The sequence below is a fragment of the Gekko japonicus genome, unplaced genomic scaffold (assembly GCF_001447785.1).
Source record: "Gekko japonicus isolate JY-2015 unplaced genomic scaffold, Gekko_japonicus_V1.1 scaffold133, whole genome shotgun sequence".
Lineage (NCBI taxonomy): Eukaryota > Metazoa > Chordata > Lepidosauria > Squamata > Gekkonidae > Gekko > Gekko japonicus.
This window is the reverse complement of record NW_015171506.1, coordinates 587,389-602,504: the sequence shown is the minus strand read 5'-3', so window position 1 is coordinate 602,504 and position 15,116 is coordinate 587,389. Positions and strand designations below refer to the sequence as shown.

The 15,116-nt window shown below is 42.9% G+C and overlaps 1 protein-coding gene across 1 annotated transcript in view; it reads left to right on the top strand.

Annotated features, from left to right (window-relative positions):
• NTRK2 (neurotrophic tyrosine kinase, receptor, type 2) overlaps nt 1-15,116 on the top strand; it is a 279,559-nt gene that overhangs the window by 214,535 nt on the left and 49,908 nt on the right. The gene's annotated exons all lie outside the window — the stretch shown is intronic.

Below are 15,116 nucleotides of genomic sequence, written 5' to 3'. Positions count from 1 at the left end.
TTTGTAAACCGCTCTGAGACTCCTCTGGGTAGTGAAGGGCAGGGTATAAATCTAATCTCTTCTTCTTCTTCTCCCCGCCACTGCGCCCCACCTGATGGGGCGGGCAGGAGTGCTGTGAAGGGTTTCCCTCCTGCCTGGGTCCCCCTGGATGGTGGCGCCGGGCAGCAACGGGTGAGTTGAGAGCAGGGCTTTTGGTAGGGGTGGGGGGGATGGGGTGGGGCAGCAGGCCAGCTCCATGCTCACCTTCAAGTGCTGCCCTAGGCGAAAGTCTAATCTGCCTTATGGGCGGCCCAGCCCTGCCCAGAACTCATGATCTCACCTTCCTTCAAGGACCTCGGGTTAGTGTACATGCAATTTTGCCCATTTATGACATCACAAGAATCATGTGAGGGTGAGTTAGCTGGAACAGTAGTAGCTAGCTCTAAATATCCCAGTGGGTGTATATTTGAATGGCAGTTGAACTCAGGTCACTTGGCTGAGGCCTAATTCACACATGCCACAGAATGAAGCAGTGAAATCCTGAGAGGGAAGAGTGGACTATGCCACTTCAGACTGTAGAGATGGATTGTATTTTTAATGCCCCCTGAACGAAAAACACTACATACATAAGGCAATTTTGCATCTAGCATTCGCTCCACATTTTCTCAACTGGGAGGAAAAAATGAAGCTCAAAACCACATTCAGATACCTCGGGGCAATGCCGTACTGACTGCAAAGTCACCCCTGAACAGCCATAAATCTATGCAGAAGGTACCATACACCCAATGGCCAAAGAAAGCGAAAGTGGCATGCAGTGTGAACGGTACCATAAAATCCGATGATTAAGGAAAGTGAAAGAAACATGCAATGCAGAGGGGAATTTCTGTTCCAATGTGGGTTTCGTAAAACAATGGAGGGAAAAGCCAGTGCAGAATCACCCATAGAAAACTAGCTCAAGAGCAAGCTGAGTGAGTTAGATTCTCTCTTGCCAATGAGCAAATGGTTTGTTTTCTTCCAGGGAGTTTTTCAGTCTGGGGAATATTAAAAAATGATATCCCTCACCTGCAGCCTGAGTAGTACAGACCATCCACCAACCTCAGAGTTCTACTACTACATGTCGACCGGGACTGACTCCAGCACTTTAGCTACCAAGCTATGCTAGTGTATGTCACATAACTAAACTAAACAGTAAATAAGTAACATCACAACAAAGTCAAAGTTGCTGAGCAAGACTGATGAACAATATATAAGGCTGGACAGTGGTACGTTTCACCCTGTACCTTTACAAAGAATAAAAGGCATTTCATTTGAGATTCCTTGATTCACACCTAAACAAACAGGCAAGCCGAAGCTTGCTTTCTCAAAAATAAGTCTTATTGAGCTCAGTGGGGCGTAGTGTCTAATAAATGTACCTTGTTAAGAGCCTTAGTATATTAGCCTTTTAAACAAGTAGCATGGAATTCTTCAAAGATTAAATAATGTAATGAAGAAAACAAAAATCTGTGGGATGAGACAGATACTTCTAAAATTCTTAATTTACGCCAATATAGTAGCTATAGCTGATAATTGCCCTACATTTTACAAGTGTAAAAATATCTCCATATACAATAATAGAGGATAATGTCAAACCAGAACAAAATGTCCAAACAAATTAATGAGCAATGTTTCAAATTTATTGTTTTACAAGTAAAGCATATGTTAGAAGTGACTTATATTTGGTACTTCCCCAATGAAAGTGTCTTCTTAAAATAGTTTTGGGGGGGGGGTTCTGTGGTTTTTAGTAATAGAAACTTAGCCTGTAATACAGTTTTAGAATTTTACTGGTGCTTTTGCCTGTGGTCTCAAACCAAAAAGCTCGTTTAGGTCATATGATACCAATTTTACAATAGTATGACTCAGTGAATGTCCAAAATTTTGTGAATGTTGACATCATAAATGGTGAATTTTGTCAATCCCAGAGGAATTTTGCCAATTTGCACAAACTTTCCTTGATATTCATGTGACTGCAACTATTCACTACTAGTGTATCTCCCCATCTGTGTGGGATTGCCAGCATCCAGCATTTATAATATTTTGAACATTGGTTCAAAATAAAAAGGTGGTTATTGCCACCTACCAACTACAAATCATTTTTGGTCATCAGCTGGTTATTCCTGTCAGGACTTCTCTTAAAATCTTTGAAGAAATACTTCGTTGAACTAAATTGCAGATTCTTACTTGAGCACAATAGTCATTTAATTAAAATGTTATGCATTGTTAATAAGATTGGCTCAAATGCGATTTTCTGGAAATTATTTTCATTATTCTGTGAACTCAAATGGAACACGCACTCAGAGAAGAAATGTCTCCTGTTTTAAGTATAATGCTTAGGGTACTGGTTGGTTTATTTACAAATCCTGTTCTCTGTATGTCATAAACTAGGTGGAACTTTGGAATGTTCCAGCTAAGGATGGATCCTAACAACTACAAGTGGAGTTCCACTGGAAGAATGGGACAATTCTTCCATACATTGTAGCACCTTGGGGTGGACAGCAGCCAGAGTAGGGAATCACCAAACTACCTTGAACGGCAAGGGGAAAGTGGGGCATAAATATTTTAACAAATAACTAAAAAATTGGAAATCTATGCAACTTCCACTTCTTGTGCAAGCAAAGCACTTCCTGCTGGAAGTGTTCCTTTTTATCCAACTCTAGGTGTTCTTGGACTGTGCTGTGGCTGGACTTGGGAGGACTAGAAAATAGGGTTAGTAATGTACCATATTTACTGTCCTGCATCATTGTTATGCCGAATACGAGATTACACTCTAAAACAGCATAAAAAAGAAAAACCAAAGTACAGTGATTTTGCTGACCACTGCATGATCATTGATTAACCATTCATATTTCAGAAGGGTCTAAATCACATGCCTAGAATTGATACAGAAGTTCTGAGTAACACTGGAGGAGGCCAAAGTGTGATCCTAATCTTAGTGCTCCAGACTTCATTCTACATGTATACAATGAGTAAATGGGGCTCTTGACAGGTATATAATGAATACACACTCCATTGTTCTTTCTCTCTGTTTCTCCATGTAATTAGTGCAACATGTTATGAGAAAAGTGGAGACCTGATCCCCCCCCCTTCTTACTACTTTGGGTAAGAGAGCAACTGTCTAACTTGTGATGGATTTATTACACAAACACTCTGTAATGGATTAGCTTCAACGGTGCCTGTCTGCTGGCATAGCAGCACTTATACTATCAGCACAGCACTTCTATCGGCAAAGCAGGGAATGATGTTTGTTGACTTCCTGCTCCCAACACGCCCTTTACATACCCCATTCTCTTAAGGAGGCTCCCTCGAAGCAGAAATTCAGTGGGCTAAGTGGGCTGCCTTGGGAGGAGGGGGAGGGAAGGTCGCACCCTGCAAACTTCATTCCGTTCACAGTACTTTGGATCCAAGCTACAACTGCTTTCCAGCTAGTGAAAGAGGATGTTGGAGCTCCTTTGTGACCACTGGAGAGGCTGTGATAGGAAACTTGAGACCTGTGTGGACAAAAGCAAAATGGGACACGGGCTCTAGTGAAGAGGGGAACTGTGTGAGACCAAATGGAAAACGGAGGGACCCAAGCCAGTATCAATAGCATATATTGCTATTGGCATATATTAGTGGCATATATTAGTTCAGAGAGCAAACTTTGAAAACACGCACAGAGTACTGAAGTAAAGTTGTTGAACTGATATTTACAAATGATGTAAAGTAGCCATAGATGGCTGGACTTTTTTCATCATGAAGCTGCAATGCTGAGCCAAAACTATTTCTGTCTTTTTAAACCCCAGACTAAATAAACAAGTGAAAAACCACAGAGGAAGGGTGCCTGACATAAAAGAGGATCAAAGCTTTAATAACAACCAGCTAAGGTGTCACGCCAGAAGCAGGGAAGTGGCCCTTCCCTTGCTGAATTAGAGGTTTTAGTAGAGTGGCTGATGGACCCACTGAGCAGCATTTTTCCCATCAGATGTTTGGCCAGTTGCTGAGCAGCTGCTCTGGGCTGTTCAAGATTAATGAATCTAAATTAACAGTACCTAAAGTGCTTAAGTGGGAAAATGGGAGGAAATCTGATTAACGCTACAAATTAACTGAGGTCTGGAGACTTTCCTTTCTTTTGAACTTGAGCAGCTTACTCATACTCTTGCCACTTATATCTAAACCGTTCCTCTTTTTAAAAGAACATCTGTAATCAGAAACTTATCTTTCTCACTGTAGACAAATAACCCTTGAACAAAATACTTCCAGTTTACAACTTAATGGCTTGGATCCAGAGGGTCCCTTGTGTGTCTGAAAGGCAGTTTCATGATTTCTTTTCTGAGCTTGTGCATGGAGGAGGGTTCTCCTCTTTCCACTTATCCCCCACTTCCAGCTGCAATCTCCTCTGCCACATCCCTGTTGTTATGGATTGGCCCCAATTCTATGGGAGCGACTTTGTACTAGGAAAGAGAGGCAGGAAAGGCCCATTGCGTAAGCAGAATTCCACTCACTCTTCTCAGGTCCAAACCTATACATGGTTTACATTTACAGATTCTGCTAGCTCATGGGCTTATGACACAGAAGTATTCTCTTTTGCCTTGTAAAAGCAGCTGTGGCCTCGGTCACATGGCAAAGTTGCTGCGGGAGAGGCACGGGAGTCCCGTGGATTTTCCGGGCGCAATCTCACCCCAACATTTGGGAAGTGCAGTGCTCCCATGGCTCCCCGCCGAAGGTGCGGAGTTAAAAACTAGAACCTACGAGGTACTAGTTTCCTCAAATCGCAGACTTACGTGGCATCCGGCGCCCACTGCTGTTCATCTCCGCAGGTTGCGCAACAGCCATACTCACCACTTTCTTCCCCCTTCTCTATCACGATAGCGGCTTTTTCTGGTCTCCTAGGGCTTTTAGATGTCGCGCCCCCCCCCAGTTGGGTGGGCCAGATAGAGAAGGCTACCTCTGTTTATATTTTTAATAAGACCAATAGTAATCTTAATTTTTAAAAATATGTTCAGAATTGAGCTTTAACATATTTCTAAAAATAAGATTTGTCACAGTTGGTGGGGTAGCCCCTAAAAATGATTCTCTTCATGTCCCTATGGCCAGAACCTAATATAACCTAAGGAAAACACTTTTAGTCCTCTCTAGACATTGCACTGAAACATAGGGAAGGATACAGTCCCTTAAGGAGAGTGATCCAAACACTCCAGGGCCCAAGTTAGCTTGAGAGTGCAGCATGGGGGTGGTAAAAGGGGCTTCAGGGGGGCTTCAGCATTCTTTTGCACTGTTTTCCTGAGCTGGAACAGCTGCAAGCCCTGTTTGCCCCACTGTGGGGCTCCATGCATGTTGACTGCAGCATGTGGCACCCCTCCCTGGGTGTTTTGGCAAATAAACATGCAGTCAGTCTGCATGGGGGTCTTGTGATACATTTTCACTGCTTCACGGATTTCTCTCACCCACAAATCGTCTATCAGGTTTTGGAATCCATTGAGAGGAATGAAGGAATGTTGACTAACAATTGCACCCAATCTTCTTCATGAATGATTTTCTCCTAATTTGTCACCACTTTGAGGCGGGACTTTGTATTGTGAGTGCATATATTCAGGTGCCCTCAAAGCTATGTACCTGGGGGGTAAGTCACAAGGAAATCCTTTAAGGAAATATGCGTAGGGTTGGGTTGCCCATCTCAGAATTCTTAAACATTTTTTTTTAGAAATCTTATGCTCCTTCCTCTTTCAGAAAATGTAAATTAGACCATGTAGTGGTCACACATACTTCCTACTGAGTGTGTGTTTCTATATGCCAATAAAGATATCTGTGTGTGTGTGTGTGTGTTTCATGCAGCTGTACCAATTTACAGCTGCTTCGAATTGCAAAAGTACTGCAAAAGAAACTGAAGTTTTTAGTCTTGTAACCGTTTCTGCTTTGTTGGATACTGATGGTCACCCTTTCACAGGTGGCTCCCAAAGGCCCCTGTTGCTTTGACATCCTAATCTACACCTGAAAATGGAAACATTTTACATGAAAGACCTTTGTAGATATGCAACTGCCACAATATCCCATCTGTACCTAATAAACAAGTGGATAGCTTTGCAGGAGGGGAACTATGTACACTTCCATAATCTACCTCAATTTGTGCTTTGGAAAGGAGCTGTTGAGTAGAGAAGTGCACAGCCTCCAAACTACCTCAAACTAAAATGGTTTACAAAATGGTGCAGGCTATAGTAAAACTAAAATTGGGAAAAGTAAAATTTGGGGGAAATTTCCTGAAACTTAAATTAATTGATCAAAATTATGTAGGTCAATTCATTTAATGATTAATTGAGAAATCCTAGAAATTAGTGGCCATGACACTGCTCAGTCCCATTCTTTGAAATGCATTCTGTGACATCTACAAGTTGATGTGTGAGTGATATGCATTTGTGTAGTGGCTTCATTTATCTGGTGTCAGATATCAAATGCTTCAGCAATTAGATACTAAACTGATATGACCTATGAGCTGTCACATGCCATTGCAGGTTGGTTGTCATGCTAACTACTAAGACAGTAATTTTGTGCCTCCTATCAAATGAGGTGTAAATCTGGTATAATATACCAGATAGGGAAGAAATGATTGATAAACTTTTTGAGATAATGGAAATGGATAAGTTGAACATGTTGTTGGCTGGAAAATTAGATGACAAATTTAACCAGAAATGGCATAAAGCCATAAAATGGTATGAGGTAAACTTGTAAACCCCCAAATATAAATTAAATGGAAATGGATGTATGAATGTATGTTGAAAAAACTGAAAATAAACGTTTTTTAAAAAATGATGTGTAAATCAAAAGACTGAGAGCAAATGCCAACAAAATTCCAAACCTATAAAAATGCTACTTTAATGAACATATCTGTAAATCAATTCAATAATGTCTATCACATTAAAGCAACTAAGTGTACCATACAATACATATATCAGTATACCACAAGCATGTGAACATTTTGCACAATAAAATAAACAAAAACCCTCAAATATCAATAAATCTCAAATGTACGAACATTTATTTATTTAAAACGTTTATTAGCCACCTTTCTGCCTTCAGAACTCAAGGTGGCTTACAATGTAAATAAAACAATGATTATAAAAAACAACTAAAAAGACCACAGCTTAAAATCTCAGGACTGCCAGTAAATAAAAACTGAATTAGTCAAATGCAGTCTTAAATAAAACTGTCCTCAGCTGCCTCCTGAAGACTGAAAGTGAGGGGGCCACAGACACCTCCCTGGGAACATTGTTCCATAATTGTGGGGCTGCCCGCTCTTGTGTACCCACCAGACAAATTTCTTTGATTGGAGAGACATGCAGAAGGACCTCTGCCTTGAAATGGTTTTCCTCCTTCCTCCATGGCCTGGGACAGTGGGTGGCACTTGGCGAGAGGGTCTCCCTGCGATACCCCTTGGAATGTGGAGTGCTGCAGGGGGCGATCCTCTCGCCAATGTTTTTTAACATCTATATGTGCCCCCTCACCCAGTTAGTCTAGTGTTATGGGCTGGGTTGTCATCAGTATGCTGATGACACCCAGCTCTATCTGTTAATGGATGGCCATCTGTCTTCTGTTCCTACAAACTTGGCCGAGGCTTTGGATGCTGTGGCTGGATGGTTGCGGCAAAATCGGTTGAAGTTAAATCCATCTAAGATGTAGGTCCTGTACCTGAGTCGAGGGGGGTTGGATGTGGGCGCCAGGCTCCCCACACTGGAAGGGGTGCCTTTGGTGCCAGCCCAGACAGTGAGGAATCTGGGAGTGACATTGTATGCCTCTCTTTCCATGGAGGCCCAGGTTGCTGCAGTTGCCAGATCTGTGTTTTTCCATCTTAGGCAGATTGGGCCATTGAAGCCCTATCTCCCCCCCCCCCAAGACCTAGCAACGATGACCCATGCAATGGTCACTTCCAGATTTGATTATTGCAACTTGTTCTACGCAGGCTTACCCGTGAAGCTGACCTGGAAATTACAACTGGTGCAGAATGCAGTGGTGCACCTGCTGACATCAATGCCTGTGCGGGTTCACGTGAAGCACGTGCTCCGCCAACTGCATTGGTTGCCAGTTGAGTACTGGATTCTTTTCAAGGTGCTGGTTTTTACCTTTAAAGCCTTATACAGCCTAGGACCAACATATCAAAGGGACCACCTTTTCCCATATATGCCTCAAAGAGCGTTACACTCAAAAGATCAACACCTCCTGGTGGTCCCTGGCTCGAAGGACGCCCATCTTGCCTCTCTGTCCTGGTTCCACCTGGTGAAACATGCTCCCTATTGAGATCAGGGCCCTGTGGGATCTTACTCAGTTCTGCAGGGCCTGCAAGACAGAGCTGTTCTGCCAGGCCTTTGGTTGAGGCAATGGGTGCCCATATATGGCCTCCCTGAGGTTGCTGTCACCCATCTATTTGCTGACCACCGAAAACTGGCCTTTAACTCACTGCACCACTGGGCCAGAACTTTATAGCCAACTGATGTTGTTTCAAGCTGTACCCATTGTTTTAATTATTATAATGTTTTATTGTGTTTTAAACTGAAACTGTATTTATTATAATGATGTTGCCGCCCTGAGCCCGTCCGCGGGATGGGCAGGATATAAATGCGAATAATAAATACATTTTCCTGTGATCTTAATTCCTGGGCAGAAACATCTGAGAGAGGATGTTCCTTCAGATACCCCAGTCCCAAGCCATGTTGGGTTTTGACAAAACCAGCACCTTTGGGAGTGGATCAGTAACCAGTGTAATTACTGTAGTATCTGGGTCACATGCTCCTGGTAACTGACCACAACCAGCAGTCTAGCCACAGCATTTGGCATAGTAATTTTTAAAAAATAATGCATTTCAGCATACTTGCCTTCCTCAGTGGCCACTAATCATAGATTTTACAATAAAAAGGAATTGCACATATAAACAAATATACTGCCCTTATATCATATGGTCCTGATCCTGTTAAACAATGTATGTCCTATAAAATAAATTAATTTTTTAAACTTTCATTGAATATTGTAGTCAAATGCTAAATACAGCTGATGTTAAACAATGATATTATATCTATGCCACACATTCCATTAATTTTTAAAATCCATATTAAAACGGGAGTACTTTAGAGAGAAAAATCATTTTAGACCTAACGTACCAATTGGGTTTGAGCAATGTCATGGCCACTAATTTCTAGGGTTTCTTGATTAATCATTAAATGCATTGACCTAAATCATTGTAATCAATTAAAAAGTTACAATTAATTGATGAACACATTTTACATTTTTAATGCAATATCTGCAAAAGTCACAGGTGGCAAGCACTATTTTAAAGTCATCTCTCTTAAGTGAGTTGAACATGGAATGCCTCTTCTGAGATGAAGTCTGCTAGTCTACGTATTTAATGCAAAGATGTTGGTCCAAAGCAGTGCAAGAAGAATTCTCTTTGTCTTATCGTGCTTTCCTGCATCTGCCTCCCCAAAGCCAACACCCTTGAGGAGTCACTCAAGAAGGTTGAGAGACCCTCGGAAATGGTATGAGATGTGGGGTATGGTGCTGCCTCTAGACCATGGAAACTGGGGGTTCCCCCTTTCCACTAGCAAAAGTGCCTTTGACTCTTGAGTCCCAAATATGCTTTGTTATTTAGAACAATTGTGTTTTTCCTCCTATGCAAATTTAAACCAGTTGAGCCATAAAATAATAAGATGATTACATTTAATTGACTACAAAGGGTGTAGACTGGAATACCTCTGCGGAGGATCACCCTGTAAGGTGTCTCTTAAGAGCCCTGCTAATTGCATGCCATTAAACAGATTAATCCATAGTGTGTCTGCATTTTGGTGTGTCACTAGAGAACACAGAGGAAGGCTCAAGAGGCAGCACTGAAGAGATGCTATAAGCAGGCCTTGCTAACTGTTGTACTCTGAACAATTCACTTGACTCAGGCATGCCCATCACTTGATAACAGCAATATCAAATGATGCCTTTCCTATGTGCATGAACCGTTCCATATAAAGCTTTCTTCTCATCCACTGTAACATCAAACACTATGCCTTTGAAGTTGTTTGTTTAGTTATTAGCATTTCATGTTTGTTTAGCTTTTAGCATTTCAAGCTCAGCTCTTGAAATGATTCACTCTTGAAGGCCAGCATCTGAATGTGTGAACTGACTGAACTGATAGCAGTCAAATATTGTACATGTCTGTGTGCCCACTGACCCAAAGTGAGTTTTGTAGCATGTAGTATAAAAACATAAAAGGAACAACATGATAATAATCAGGATTATAAAATAGCAAAGGAAAACACACATGTACCTTGTCTGAAGAGGCCCAGAATAGATTCTGTTCCATCAAAAAAACAGAAGATTGAGATAGAAGTGAATGGCAAAAGAAGAAGAAGAGAATAGATTTATACCCTGCCCTTCACTACCCAGAGGAGTCTCAGAGCGGTTTACAAACCTCTTTCCCTTCCCATCCCCACAACAGGCACCCTGTGAGGTAGGTGGGGCTGAGAGAGCTCTTGACAGAAACTGTTCTTTTTCAAGAACAGCTCTTATCAGAACTACGGCTTGCCCAAGGTCATCCAGCCAGGTGCAAGTGGAGGAGTGGGGAATCAAACCCAGTTCTCCCAGTTTAGAGTCTGTGCACTTAACCACTACACCAAACTGGCTCTGTTAAGAGGGAGGCAAGCATTTGTGGTGACATTTCTTATCAAATATTTATACTTGTGTTCTAGTTAGCACTGCAATGTTAAGGGTTTCTACCTAGTAAGAGAAGCTAATTCAGTCTCCTTTTATGCACAACACTTGCATTGCCACCTTAAGACTCTGCTTAGGATGGCAATGTTAATCTTAAAGCTTAGGTTCTCATAGTGTATGATGGGATTCTGCTAACGGTGTAATGGACAACGGGAGGGCACTGTGTTCCTAGAAGAGACAGGAGCCTAATGCCATGGAGCCTTTCCTATTTGCCCAGGTTTGTGTGTTGAATGTAGACTTGCAGAAATGTCTAACTGAGATTTGGTGTAGTGGTTAAGAGCGCGCACGCTGATTGAGGAGAACCCGGTTTGATTCCCCACTCCTCCACATGCAGCTGCTGGTGTGACCTTGGGTTGGTCACAAGTTCTTTCGGAGCTGTTCTCGAAAGAGCAATTCTTGAAAGAGCTCTTTCAGACCCACCTACCTCACAGGGGTGGGGAAGGGAAAGAAGATTGTAAGCTGCTCTGAGACTCCTTCAGGTAGTGAAGGGTGGGATATAAATAAAAACTACTACTACTACTACTACTACTCTTCCTCCTCCTCGTCTTCTTCTTTTTCTTCTTCTCTTTCTTCTTCTTCTTCTTCTCCCCATTAGATTAATGGGGGTGTCTTCTTCCCAGTTGTCCACAGTGTGTGCTTTTTGAAAGAGATTGGAGAAGTCCAGTTCTGTTCAGTGTATTTGGATTGGTATCCGGATTGGTCATTGTGCACATGTGCAGCCAGCCTGAAAGCCAGCATGATGTATAGTGACTAGACTGATGGACTCAGGGGAAGGAGAGCCAGATTCCTCTCCCTGCCCAGCCACAAAGCTTTCCTAGGTGACCTCATGAGAATCACAGTCTCTCAGCCTAACCCATCTCACAGGGTAAGGCAAGGCTGAATGAAGTTTGTTCTGACCACTCCTGACCTTTCTCTTCCTGTATTTTTTTTAATTGCCCATTATCCGCGCATGCCCTTATTCAGCAGCTCTTGCATCTGCCGGAAGATTGGAACTGTGCCCTTCTGTGAATACCGACCAGCCTTGGATGCTTGCCTGGTGCCCACTTTTCAAGCAACACTGGACAGTGTGTATGGAGGTGGGGGGGAATGTGTATAAGAATTCTCCTGATTGTTCACCCCTCCTTTCAGATGCATCGGAACAAAATGTTCAAGCCTGTGCCCATCTTCCTCGGCTTCCCATGCTATGGGAGGCTGTGAGCAAGTTCATTATGGTGTGATAAATCAGCCAATAAACTTGCATGCATTGTGCTGTGAAAGTGTTTGGGCAGCTCCTGTTCCTTAGTGACAGCTGCTTGGCTCAGAACATGGTAATTATCAACTCAGAGAGGGAGAGTGTTAGAATGAGAATGTATGCATAGGTACAGGCAGCAGAGTGGCATCATAGCAAGGATGTGATTTGTCTCACTGTCGGGCCACGAGGTGTAGCCTCATGACAAAGCCGGCTGAAGCTGCCCTGTGCTGCAGGTCAATCTCTGTTCCTGAATCCCATAACCAAACATCAGTCCTCAACAGCTGGCTTTCGTGTGCACACATACTTCCTCAGATACATTTCATTGTATTTGAGGAAGACTGATTTTCCGCAAGCTGCTGGTCCGTGCTCGCTCTTCCCTTTGCCCCAATTGTACGTGTCAATTTCACACCATGTGCCGCATGGCTGCATTTTGCCCCGCAGCTTCGCCCAATTTCCCCTGCATCTACTCAGTCAGGACTGAGTAGACGCAGGGGAAATCAGGCGAAGCTGCGGGGCAAAATGCGGCCACGCAGCACATGGTGTGAAATTGACACGTACAATTGGGGCAAAGGGAAGAGCGAGCACGGACCAGCAGCTTGTGGGAAATCAGTCGAAGTTTGCATACCCATGAAAGTTTGTACAGTAATAAAACTTTGTTGGTCTTAAAGGTGCCACTGGACTCATTCTTTGTTCTGTATGTAATGTAGTGAGCTTTGGCTCCTGAAAGCTTAAACCCTGGAAAATGTTGTTGGTCTTTAAAGTGCTACTGAACTCAGATTTTTTTCTCCTGTTACAGAGTAATAATGGCTCCCACCTACCTGCCATTTCCAGGCCATCTATGCAAGTATCAACTTTCACAGGAAAGCAAGCAAAAATGCAGCTGATCATCACCATGGCCTTCTCTAGAGCTTCTCTATGACTGATTTCACACAAGAGCTGCACCGTGGTCACGCTTCCCTTTGCCCTGCTTCTATTGGTCAATTTCCCACTCAAAGCTGAGCAGCCACATTTTGACCCGTGGTTTCGCCCGATTTTCCCCGCGGTTTCGTGACCCTGTTTTGAGGATCATGAAACCACAGGGAAAATCGGGTGAAGCCATGGGTCAAAATGCGGCCACGGGGCTTCAAGTGGGAAATTGACCAATAGAAGCGGGGCAAAGAGAGGCGCGACAGCGGCGCAGCTCTTATGTGAAATCAGTCCTACAGCCTTAAGCAAAAACCTAGATGTAAAAGGAAACATTTAACAATCCAAGGCTGCAGTCTTGTCAGTGGGCAGTTGCTTTGGCACAAGCTCCTTTGGCAATATTGCTCTTCTTGTCTTATTTCTCTCTCCCTTGGTTTTTACCTCAGAGCAAGAGTGTAAATCATGTTTGCGAGAATGAAATATCTTCTTTATCCCAGTTGTTGCATGAAGCAGATAGAGTAAGTGGCAGTTTAATTTAAGAGGAGCAAGTGATGAGAGCAGCAGAGTAGGTTGGATTTAATTAAAAGAGGAGGACATACTCTGTCTTCTTGGGTTATGTGAATTTACCCCCTCTCCTTCCTTTTCTGTGCAGTGTAGTAAAGGGGAGCAGCTGTTAAAGAAATAAAAAACGGAAGTGAGAAGACAAAAAACATGGTCTGTTTTTCGGAGTTTCCTCTCTTCATAATTTGTTTCTTGAAACAGCAGTGTTCAGAATTGTTTCCTACATGGCTCACTCAACTGTGATGACTAAAACTGTTTCAGTATAATCAATGGCCCATCAAAAATGAAGCCCCCCCCTCCCCAACAATGCAAACCTAATCCATGCTCCCATTTGATTTTCTTCTTTTTCATCGATTGTTGCTGAAAAGCACAGGTATTGCAAACCATCACAGCTGCTTCCACTTCATCAAATTTAAATTGTTTAGGTATTTTTGAAGAGGTTATTGCAGCCATTGTCATGGCTCCCTTCCCCCACCTTACTGCCAAAATTGTGGAGTTGAATGAGGGTACTAAGAAATCCCCAGTCCCTGTCACAGACCTACAATGCCCAGGAAGGATTCCTGTGGAGACACTATGACTGTCCGGAGGAGATCAGGGCCCTGCAGGATCTTTTAGAGTTCCTCAGGGCCTGCAAGAAGGAGCTCTTCCACCAGGCCTATAATTAGGAGCCGCCACCATATTAACACCATATTAACAGCTTTAACTATAGCCCTGGCCCTTGGCTCTTAACACCTAGCCTGCACCGCCTGCTTGTTAGGAAGATCATGAGCAGAATGGTGGTGGGATCTTGTGTACACACTTAAGTACAACTAACTTATTATGCAGCACTTTATAAATTATGACTGTTTACAATTGAATTGTTTTAGATGATTTTATGTGATTTTAATTGTTCTGTATTTAATTTGTGTAAGCTGCCCTGAGCCTGCTGTAAAGTGGGGAGGGCAGGGTATAAATCCAATAAAATAAATAAAAAAATAAAAAAACATTGTAGTACGGATTTTCCCTTAGGATGCGGCTATTTAATTTGGGTGTGTCCATACATACAGGCATACATAAAGCCATGAATTGCAAGGGTATTGGTCTTTTCACCTGTTCAGCACATATGACATGAATATGCCAGTTCGTGTGTAGTGGTTAAGTGTGCGGACTCTAATCTGGGAGAACCGGGTTTGATTCCCCACTCCTCCACTTGCAGCTGCTGGATGACCTTGGGCAAGCCATAGTTCTGACAAGAGCTGTCCTTGAAAGGGCAGTTCTTGAAAGAGCTCTCTCAGCCCTACGTACTTCACAGGGTGTCTGTTGTGGGGAGGGGAAGGGAGAGGAGTTTGTAAGCTGCTCTGAGACTTCAAGTGAAGGGCGGGGTATAAATCCAATCTCTTCTTCTCTTCTTCTCTGCATGGCAAGCAGAGTGACATCACAGTGATGAGCTCTGCCATGTTCCAACACACATCCATTGTGCATGTAGAGAGTGCTCTGCATAAATACGATTTCCAAAAAAGGAGAGCTCCCAGTCCTGTGGACCACCTTCCATTAATGCATATAGGTCAGGGCTGGAGTTGATGCTGCAATGCTGCTTTAACCCCAATGTGCATTCATTTCTCTTCAGGGCTTTTGTGTTCCTTTACTGTAGAAATAAGAAACAGATAATTTCAATCTTTCTCTCTGCCACAGCTGTAGTTTTATTCTC